Genomic DNA, 8,340 nt, shown 5'->3' with positions numbered 1-8,340 from the left:
AATTAGAGCTTTTACATTGTTCTTGATTTCTAATCCATGAATCTCAAAGGAGTCTTGGATTCAAACTCGAATGTTATTATTTGACCATGAATGTTTTTGAATCTAGATCTTCGATTTAAAATGAAACCTCTCCATCTTGAATGTAAAGCTTACATCTAAAATTTCAAAATTATATAGATTCTTTGAGTCTTGAAATTTTTTCTTGAGTCTTTAATTTTGAACTTCACGCTCAAATTTAAAGGATCCTATTGAATTCCTAAACTTGTTTTCAATATTAACCTCCAAACAAGCATTTAAATCTTGTTTTTGAATCTCCAAACTTGCTACGGAATTAATTAGGACTCAAACTCAAATAACGTATTTAAATTTGCTAGTTGAATCCAAAATAATCGAAACATCGATCTTTAATCTGAGGCTTGCAATTAAATAATTTAGCAACTCAAATCAAACTAGTCCTCTTATTCATTGAATGAGTAAGCAACTCAAATCAAACTAGTCCTCTTACTCATTGAATGAGTAAGCAACTCAAATCAAACAAGTCCTCATACTCATTTATTATAAGAATGAATACTTATTCCATCATGCAAGTAAATGTATCAATGGATAAGCTCAATCATATTGATGCACCCTTGATTGATACTTTGATTTATTTGGATCTCTTCTTTTTCATAATCAGCAAAATGCCCTTATATTAGTCCGTTTAGTGCTTCCTTGAAACGCTTTGCCTGAAGTCTTATAACTGGACCTTTTGGAAGTGACAAATGATCATTTGTTTGATGTGCATCACGATCAGCTCCTTGATGTGCATCATTCTCCCCTTCTTGAAAAGGATTTGCCCTCAAATCATCACCTACATCAAAAAGAGATAAATCAGCAACATTAAAAGTAGTATGCACACCATACTCACCTGGCAAATCAAGTTGGTAGGCATTATCATTGATGCACTTCACCACTTGAAATGGGCCATTGCCTCGAGGTAGAAGTTTAGAACGTCTCTCTCTGGAAATCGCTCCTTCCTTAGGTGCAACCAAACCCACTCTCCTAGTTCAAATATAACTTTCTTACACCCCTTGTTAGCTTGATGAACATAATGTTGGGTCTTTCTCTCAATATTCAGTCGTGCTTGTTCATGAATCTTCTTCACGAATTCAACCTTCTGCTTGCCATCTTAAGTTTACATGCTCACTCACATCCAAAGGAATCAAATCCAATGGTGACAAAGGATTGAATCCATAAACAATTTCAAATGGAGAGAACTGAGTTGCAGAATGTATGCTTCTATTGTAAGCAAACTCAACATGTGGTAGACAATCTTCCCATGTTTTCAAATTCTTTTTAATGATAGCACGAAGTAAGAAAGATAATGTTCAATTAACAACTTCAGTTTGCCCATCAGTTTGGGGATGACAAGTAGTAGAAAACAACAATTTAGTTCCCAATTTTCCCCATAAAGTTTTCCAAAAATAACTCAAAAACTTTGCATCCCTATCAGAGACAATTGTTCTAGGCATGCCATGCAACCTAACGACTTCTCTAAAGAACAAGTTAGCTACATGAGAGGCATCATCGGTTTTATGACATGGAATGAAATGTGCCATCTTAGAAAACCTATCTACCACAACAAAAATTGAGTCTCTTCCCCTCTTAGTCCAGGGTAGTCCCAAAACAAAGTCCATCGAAATATCAGTCCAAGGTTCACTAGGTATAGGCAAAGGAGTATACAAGCCATGGGGTTTCAACTTAGATTTAGCTTGTTTGCAAGTAATACACCTCTCACATATTTTCTCCACATCATGTTTCATATGAGGCCAAAAGAAGTGATCTTGTAGGACCCCTAAAGTCTTAGTCACACCAAAATGTCCCATCAAGCCACCACCATGGGCTTCCCTAGTAAACAATTCACGCAACGAACACATAGGCACACACAATCTATTCTCACGAAATAAAAACCCATCATGCCTATAGAACTTACCAAATGCAACCTTGTCACATGCTTTGAACACTTCAGAAAAATCAGCATCATTGGCATATAAATCCTTGATATATTCGAATCCAAGTAATTTTGTATCTAAGGCGGAAAGTAAAGCATACCTTTGAGATAATGCATCACAACCACGTTCTCTTTGCCTTGCTTATATTTGATCACATAAGGAAAGGTCTCGATGAATTCCATCCATTTAGCATGGCGGCGGTTCAACTTTTGTTGGCTCTTCAAATGCTTTAGAGATTGATGATCTGTGTGAATCACGAATTCTTTCGGCCATAGGTAATGCTGCCATGTCTCCAATGCCCTCACCAACGCGTACATCTCCTTGTCATATGTGGGATAGTTGAGAGTGGCTCCACTCAACTTCTCATTGAAGTAAGCAATGGGTCTCATTTCCTGCATAAGCACAACACCTATTCCAACACCAGAAGCATCACATTCGATTTCAAAGGTTTTAGAAAAATCTGGTAGGATTAGTAAAGGAGCAGAACTTAGCTTTTCTTTCAAAGTGTTGAATGCCCTCTCTTGCTCCTCTCCCCACTTGAATGGCTCATTTTTCTTGATGACTTTAGTAAGTGGAGCTGCAATATTGCTAAAATCATGAACAAACCATCTATAGAAGCTGGCCAAACCATGGAAACTCCTCACTTGGCCGATTGTTGTCGGTGTTGGCCACTCTTGAATTGCTTTCACCTTTTCCTCATCCATCTCAACACCTTTAGCACTAACAACAAAACCAAGAAACACAACTCTATTCGTACAAAATGTGCATTTGTTAAGGTTAGCAAAAAGCTTCTCTTCTTTCAACACACTCAAAACTGACCTTAGATGTGTGACATGCTCTTCTAAGCTTCTACTATAAATCAAAATATCATCGAAATACACAACTACAAATCTTCCTAAGAAAGCACGCAAAACATGGTTCATCAAACGCATAAAAGTGCTTGGAGCATTAGTTAACCCAAAAGGCATTACTAACCATTCATATAGGCCATGCTTTGTCTTAAAACCAGTCTTCCATTCATCACCTTCCTTCATCCTAATCTGATGGTATCCACTCCTAAGATCAATCTTTGAGAATACACAAGAACCATGCAATTCATCAAGCATATCATCAAGCCTAGGAATTGGGTGGCGATACTTTACCGTTATGTTGTTGATGGCTCGACAATCCACACACATCCTCGAAGTCCCATCCTTCTTAGGAACTAGTAACACAAGAACTACACAAGGGCTCATGCTTTCTCGAACATACCCCTTCTCTAGCAATTCATTAACTTGTCTTTGAAGTTCCTTTGTTTCCTCTGGATTGCTTCTATAGGCAGGTCGATTTGGGATGGAAGCACCAGGTATGAAGTCAATTTGGTGTTCAATTCCTCTACTAGGAGGCAAGCCATGTGGAACATCTTCTGGAAAAACATCCTTGAATTCCTGTAAGAGAGAAACAACAACACTTGGCAAAGAATCATTAAGATCGTTAGTGCTCAATAGTATCTCCTTATACAAAAGTATAAGAGGCAGTTGGTTTAAAAACAAAGCTCTTTTGATCTCACTTTTTTTTTGCATAGAAGCTATTTTCCTTTCTCTCTTTTTTCCCCCTCCATTCTCACTTTTCTTAATTTTGCTTTCTTTCTTTTCATCTTTTTTTTACTCTTTTCTCTCAATTTCTTTTTCTCTCTTTTTTTCATTCACTCTTTGTAATTTCAGCTGATCCTCCCTAACTTGTCTTGGTGTCAAAGGTACAAGAGTAATAGGATGTCCCTCAAGAGTAAAGGAATACCTATTCGTGTGCCCATCATGTGTTACCTTTCAATCAAATTGCTAAGGTCTTCCCAACAAAAGATGGCATGCATGCATGGGAACCACATCACACAACAACTCATCTTCATATTTGCCAATGGAAATTGCTACCAAGACTTGCTTTGTCACCTTGACTTCATCGCAATCATTCATCCATTGAAGTCTATAAGGACGCGGATGTTTTTGAGTTGGGAGTGATAATTTCTCCACCAAATCTGTACTTGCCACATTGGTGCAACTCCCACCGTCAATAATAATGCTGCAAACCTTGTTATTCACAAAGCAACGAGTATGAAACAAGTTCTCTCTTTGATTATCTTCTTCCTCCATAATTTGCATATTGAGAACTTGTTGGGCCACCAATAAGTCTCCAACAACAGCATGTTGCTCATCATCACTATCCTCCTTTTAGGGTATTTCTTCATCTACTTCATCCTCATCTTTTGACTCAAGTTCGCCTTGGGCATTTATCACCATCACCCTTTTGTTCACACATTGGTTGGCTATGTGACCACACCCTTGACATTTAAAGCACTTGATATCACGAGATTTGAAAGAAATGGATTCACTAGTGCCTTGAGTAGCAGATGTTGTTGGTTTGGGCTTCTTGAAAACTTCAAACTTTGGCTTGTTTTGATGTTGTTCCTCCCTTCTTGGAGCTCCCCGCCATGTATTGTTGGTAGCCATTGGTTGTCCCCTCCTAGCCAATCCTTTCCTCTTGAATTGTTCCTCCACTTTTTGTGCTTGGTGGACCATGTCTGACAACTCAACATAATGTTGCAATTCAACAATATCAGCAATTTCAGGATTTAATCCATGCAAGAACCTAGCCATAGTGGCTTCTCAATCTTCATCCACATTAGCCCGAATCATGGACAACTCCATCTCCTTGAAATATTCATCTACACTTTTGGAGCCTTGAGACAACCTCTGCAGCCGCTAATATAAGATCCTATAATAATGGCTGGGTACAAATCTCCTTCTCATGAGCATCTTCATCTCTTCCCAAGTGGACATAGGTTGCTCTCTATTCCTTCTCCGATTCATCACCACTTGATCCCACCCAATAATAGCATAATCATTGAATTCAATGGCAACTAGTTTAACCTTCTTAAGTGCTGAAAAATCATGACAATCAAACATCATTTTCATCTTAGTTTCCCACTCCAAATAAACTTCAAGATCATTTTTACCTTGAAAGGATAGAGTCTTCAGCTTTATACCTCCCAAGACATTAGCCCTTCGATTTCCATCAAGTCTATCTTCTCTATGCCCATTCCTATCTCTTCTATATCCCATCCAACCCCGGTTGTAAGTGTGCTCACAAAAATCTTCCACCACCTATTCTTCTTCTATATCAACCCCTTGAGCACGTCTTTGTTGTGACACGGTAGAATGGTCTTGAGGATGCCTTCCCGATGTACCCTCTTCCACTCTATCCAGCCTCTCATGGATGGATTCTAATTCAGCCCTCATCATCAGTCACATCTCACCCATCAATGCTTGTATTTGAAGATTTAGAAGTGGCCTACCCTCCTCGGTTGCACCATGTCCTAGATATTGGATATTTCTGCAAAAAATAATAGAAACCTTACTAGCACTCCCTCACGTTTTCTTTTCTCTCGAGAATATGGGCACTCACACTTTTGTCATGGTTAGGCTCTCACTTGATGATATCTCTTTAGTTCTTAAGCAAACTTTAGAAAAAAAAATCAAAATATCACATAACAAATCAAAGAACCCACAGAAACTTATGATGACAGAAATTTAAGAGAAAATGAACTATCAGAAGATTAAGAGGAAAAAACAAGAAATAAATGCTTGAAGTTACTTTTTGAAACTTTGACTTAAACTTGCAACTTTTCTATTTTTTACTGAGTTTTTTTTCACAGCGCCTCTTTTATTTTTTTGCTGCACTTTTTTTTTCACAGTGCCTTTTTTTGTTGCACTTTTTTTCACTACGCCTTTTTTCGTAGAGCAACAAGAAAAGATAGATTGATAGATTTAAAAGTTACCTTAGAACCGAAGCTCTGATACCAAATGACACTAACCCCACCAACAATTGTGAAGGAACCTTGGAACAATCGATGAATAGAACCCCAGCTTTAGCTCTTGTAATTAGGCCTCCATTGATGCATAATAGATCATCAACAACATCTAGAGTGGGTTGAGTATGATCCATATTAGCTTGTTGGGCAACTTGCTCACTTGGTTTGACTCCATCATGTAGGGTGCTTGAATCTTTTTCAGGCACCTGGATTCTTAAAATCGGAGGCTCCAGCACGAAACTATGAGTGGTATTTGGCAAGAGGTTCAGGGTGCCTGAATTTATATCTGGGCACTCGGATTGCGTTGGTTCGGGCTTACACGTTGGAAATTAAGTATTGATTAATTAGTTAAGGTTTTAAATTAGTTAGTTAAGTTTTAAAAATTAATTAAGTTAAGGTTTTTGGGTATTAATTAATTTAGCTGAGTCAATGTTTAATTATTTAAGTGAAAATTTAGTTAAGTTAGAAATTAATTAATTATGTTTTAATAAATTAGTTAAGTTTAATAATTAAGTTTTAATAAATTAGTTAAGTAAGGAATTAATTAGTTAAGATTTAATTAATTAATTAAGTAAGAAATTAATTAGTTAAGGTTTAATTTATTAGTTAAGTAAGAAATTAATTAGTTTAGAATTAATTAATTTGGTTCCATCTCACCTATATTTAGATTATCAACCAGTTAATTCTATAAATTGTGTGAGATGGTTCCTTCTCATCTTCACAGGATAACCGCTATCTCGTCCGGTGTCAGTATCACCATTTTTATCTTGAAGAATCTTGTTCCGTAACCATTAATTTTGATTTTTTTAATTCTTGAATCATGTCCCTATCAATAGTCTTTAACCTTTCTTCTTTTAGTTTCATCCTTGAATCTTAAATTTTGATAGTGAATATCGAATTTAAATCTCAATTTCATTGTTCATCCTCTGAAAAAATGAGTATCGTTGTGAATCTTGAGTTTTAGGTCTTGAATTTCAATCTTCAACGTTGAATTACAAATCCTTCTTCAGCGAAAGTTGGAATCCACCACCCTAGCGGCCCCACACGGTCGGCTCCATAACCATTTGTGATAAGGTAAATCAAGAAGCTACAGTTGGCCACTACGGGGAAAGGCATTACATTAGCTTCGCCGAGATTCTGAATTACTAATCCTTAAACCATGAAGGTAGAGCATTTTATGTTGTTTATGATTCCTAATCCTTGAATCATGAAGGTAGAGGCGCTGACTCAAACTTGAATGGTGTTATTAGATCATCAATCATATTCGTGAATCTTGATCTATGATTTATACTGAAATCTTTCTGTTAAATCATCTTGAATCCAAGCTTTCATCTATATCTCGAATTTGTATAGATTCTTTGAGTCTTAAAATCTTTTTTTCAAATCTTTAATTTTGAACTAAATTTTGAAATTTGTTTCTCGATCTTAACCTCCAATCACGCATTTGAATCTTGTTTCTCGATCTCCAAACATACTACTAATCAATTGGGTCCCGAACTCTACTAACCTATTTAAATTTGCTAGTTGAATTCAAAATAGTTGAAACTTCGATCTTTGATGCGTGTTTCGCAAGTATACGGAATGTCGCCAAGTAATAAAAGATCGAATCCACAGGGATCGTGGAATTAATTACTATCCTAGCACAATAAGAGTGGAGAGTTCATTGGAATTGGTTTGGTGTGAGGGAGATGGAGTGTTCTAGAGTTCCTAAGCCTTAGTTCGAAAATAGAATTCGACTGTGACAATGTATGGAAAGTGACTCTAGGACTTCGGATTTCTCGGGGTATTGATTGATTGACTTGGATCCTCTATCATTCCTCAATGATTACACAATTATAGGGATTCTAACCAAATTATCCAATTAGACCTCGTCAGGCTTCCTCGGAATAAATCAATGGTGTTCTAATGTTACTTAGGTTGGGTTGAGATGATTCTAGATAGCCTGTTTCAAGGCTCTCTTGTGTCACGCAGGCGCCCCAAAATACTACTAGATTCCTACGCCCTGTCACAGGGTATCCCTTTAGAGACCTCTCCCCAACACTAAGCAACCGTTAGTTATCCCTCATAAACATTATCCATAGCTTAAGCAATCCCTCGGAAGGTCCGGTTAAGACTCTCCTCTTGTCACGAGGCGTCCCGGGTATACGATCCTAAGAATTCCTCAAACTCCGAATAATCTCTACCCTTATGGATTTATACTACTCACAAGCATATCATCAAACAAGCATAAAGCATAAATCCACAAAGCAATTGCACAAAAATATCATAGAACATGGTAGAATAACAAATCCCAAGTTACAATCATCCAATAACCCCGATTCTTCCTAATCCTAGAATCTGGAGGACTACTCCATATCGGGGAGTTGAAACTTCAATCTGAGGATTAAATGTTGCATGTCGAATATTATATCACCTTCTTAATCTTTGAAGTATCTTCTGTTAGTGAAAGCCCTAAAGCCAATCATTTGATGATTGTTGTATGGACTCATATGTATCATATTTCTA

General features: G+C 37.1%; 1 pseudogene; it reads right to left on the bottom strand.

Moving 5' to 3' along the window:
* Positions 1–686: 686 nt before the first annotated feature.
* On the bottom strand, positions 687–5,086 carry LOC141821724 (uncharacterized; annotated as a pseudogene).
* Between the last annotated feature and the right edge of the window lie 3,254 nt (positions 5,087–8,340).

This window comes from Curcuma longa, chromosome 2, assembly GCF_044706935.1.
Source record: "Curcuma longa cultivar G26 ecotype Majalengka, Jawa Barat chromosome 2, ITB_CL_G26_1.1, whole genome shotgun sequence".
Taxonomy (NCBI): Eukaryota; Viridiplantae; Streptophyta; class Magnoliopsida; order Zingiberales; family Zingiberaceae; genus Curcuma; species Curcuma longa.
This window is presented reverse-complemented; position numbering and strand designations above follow the sequence as displayed.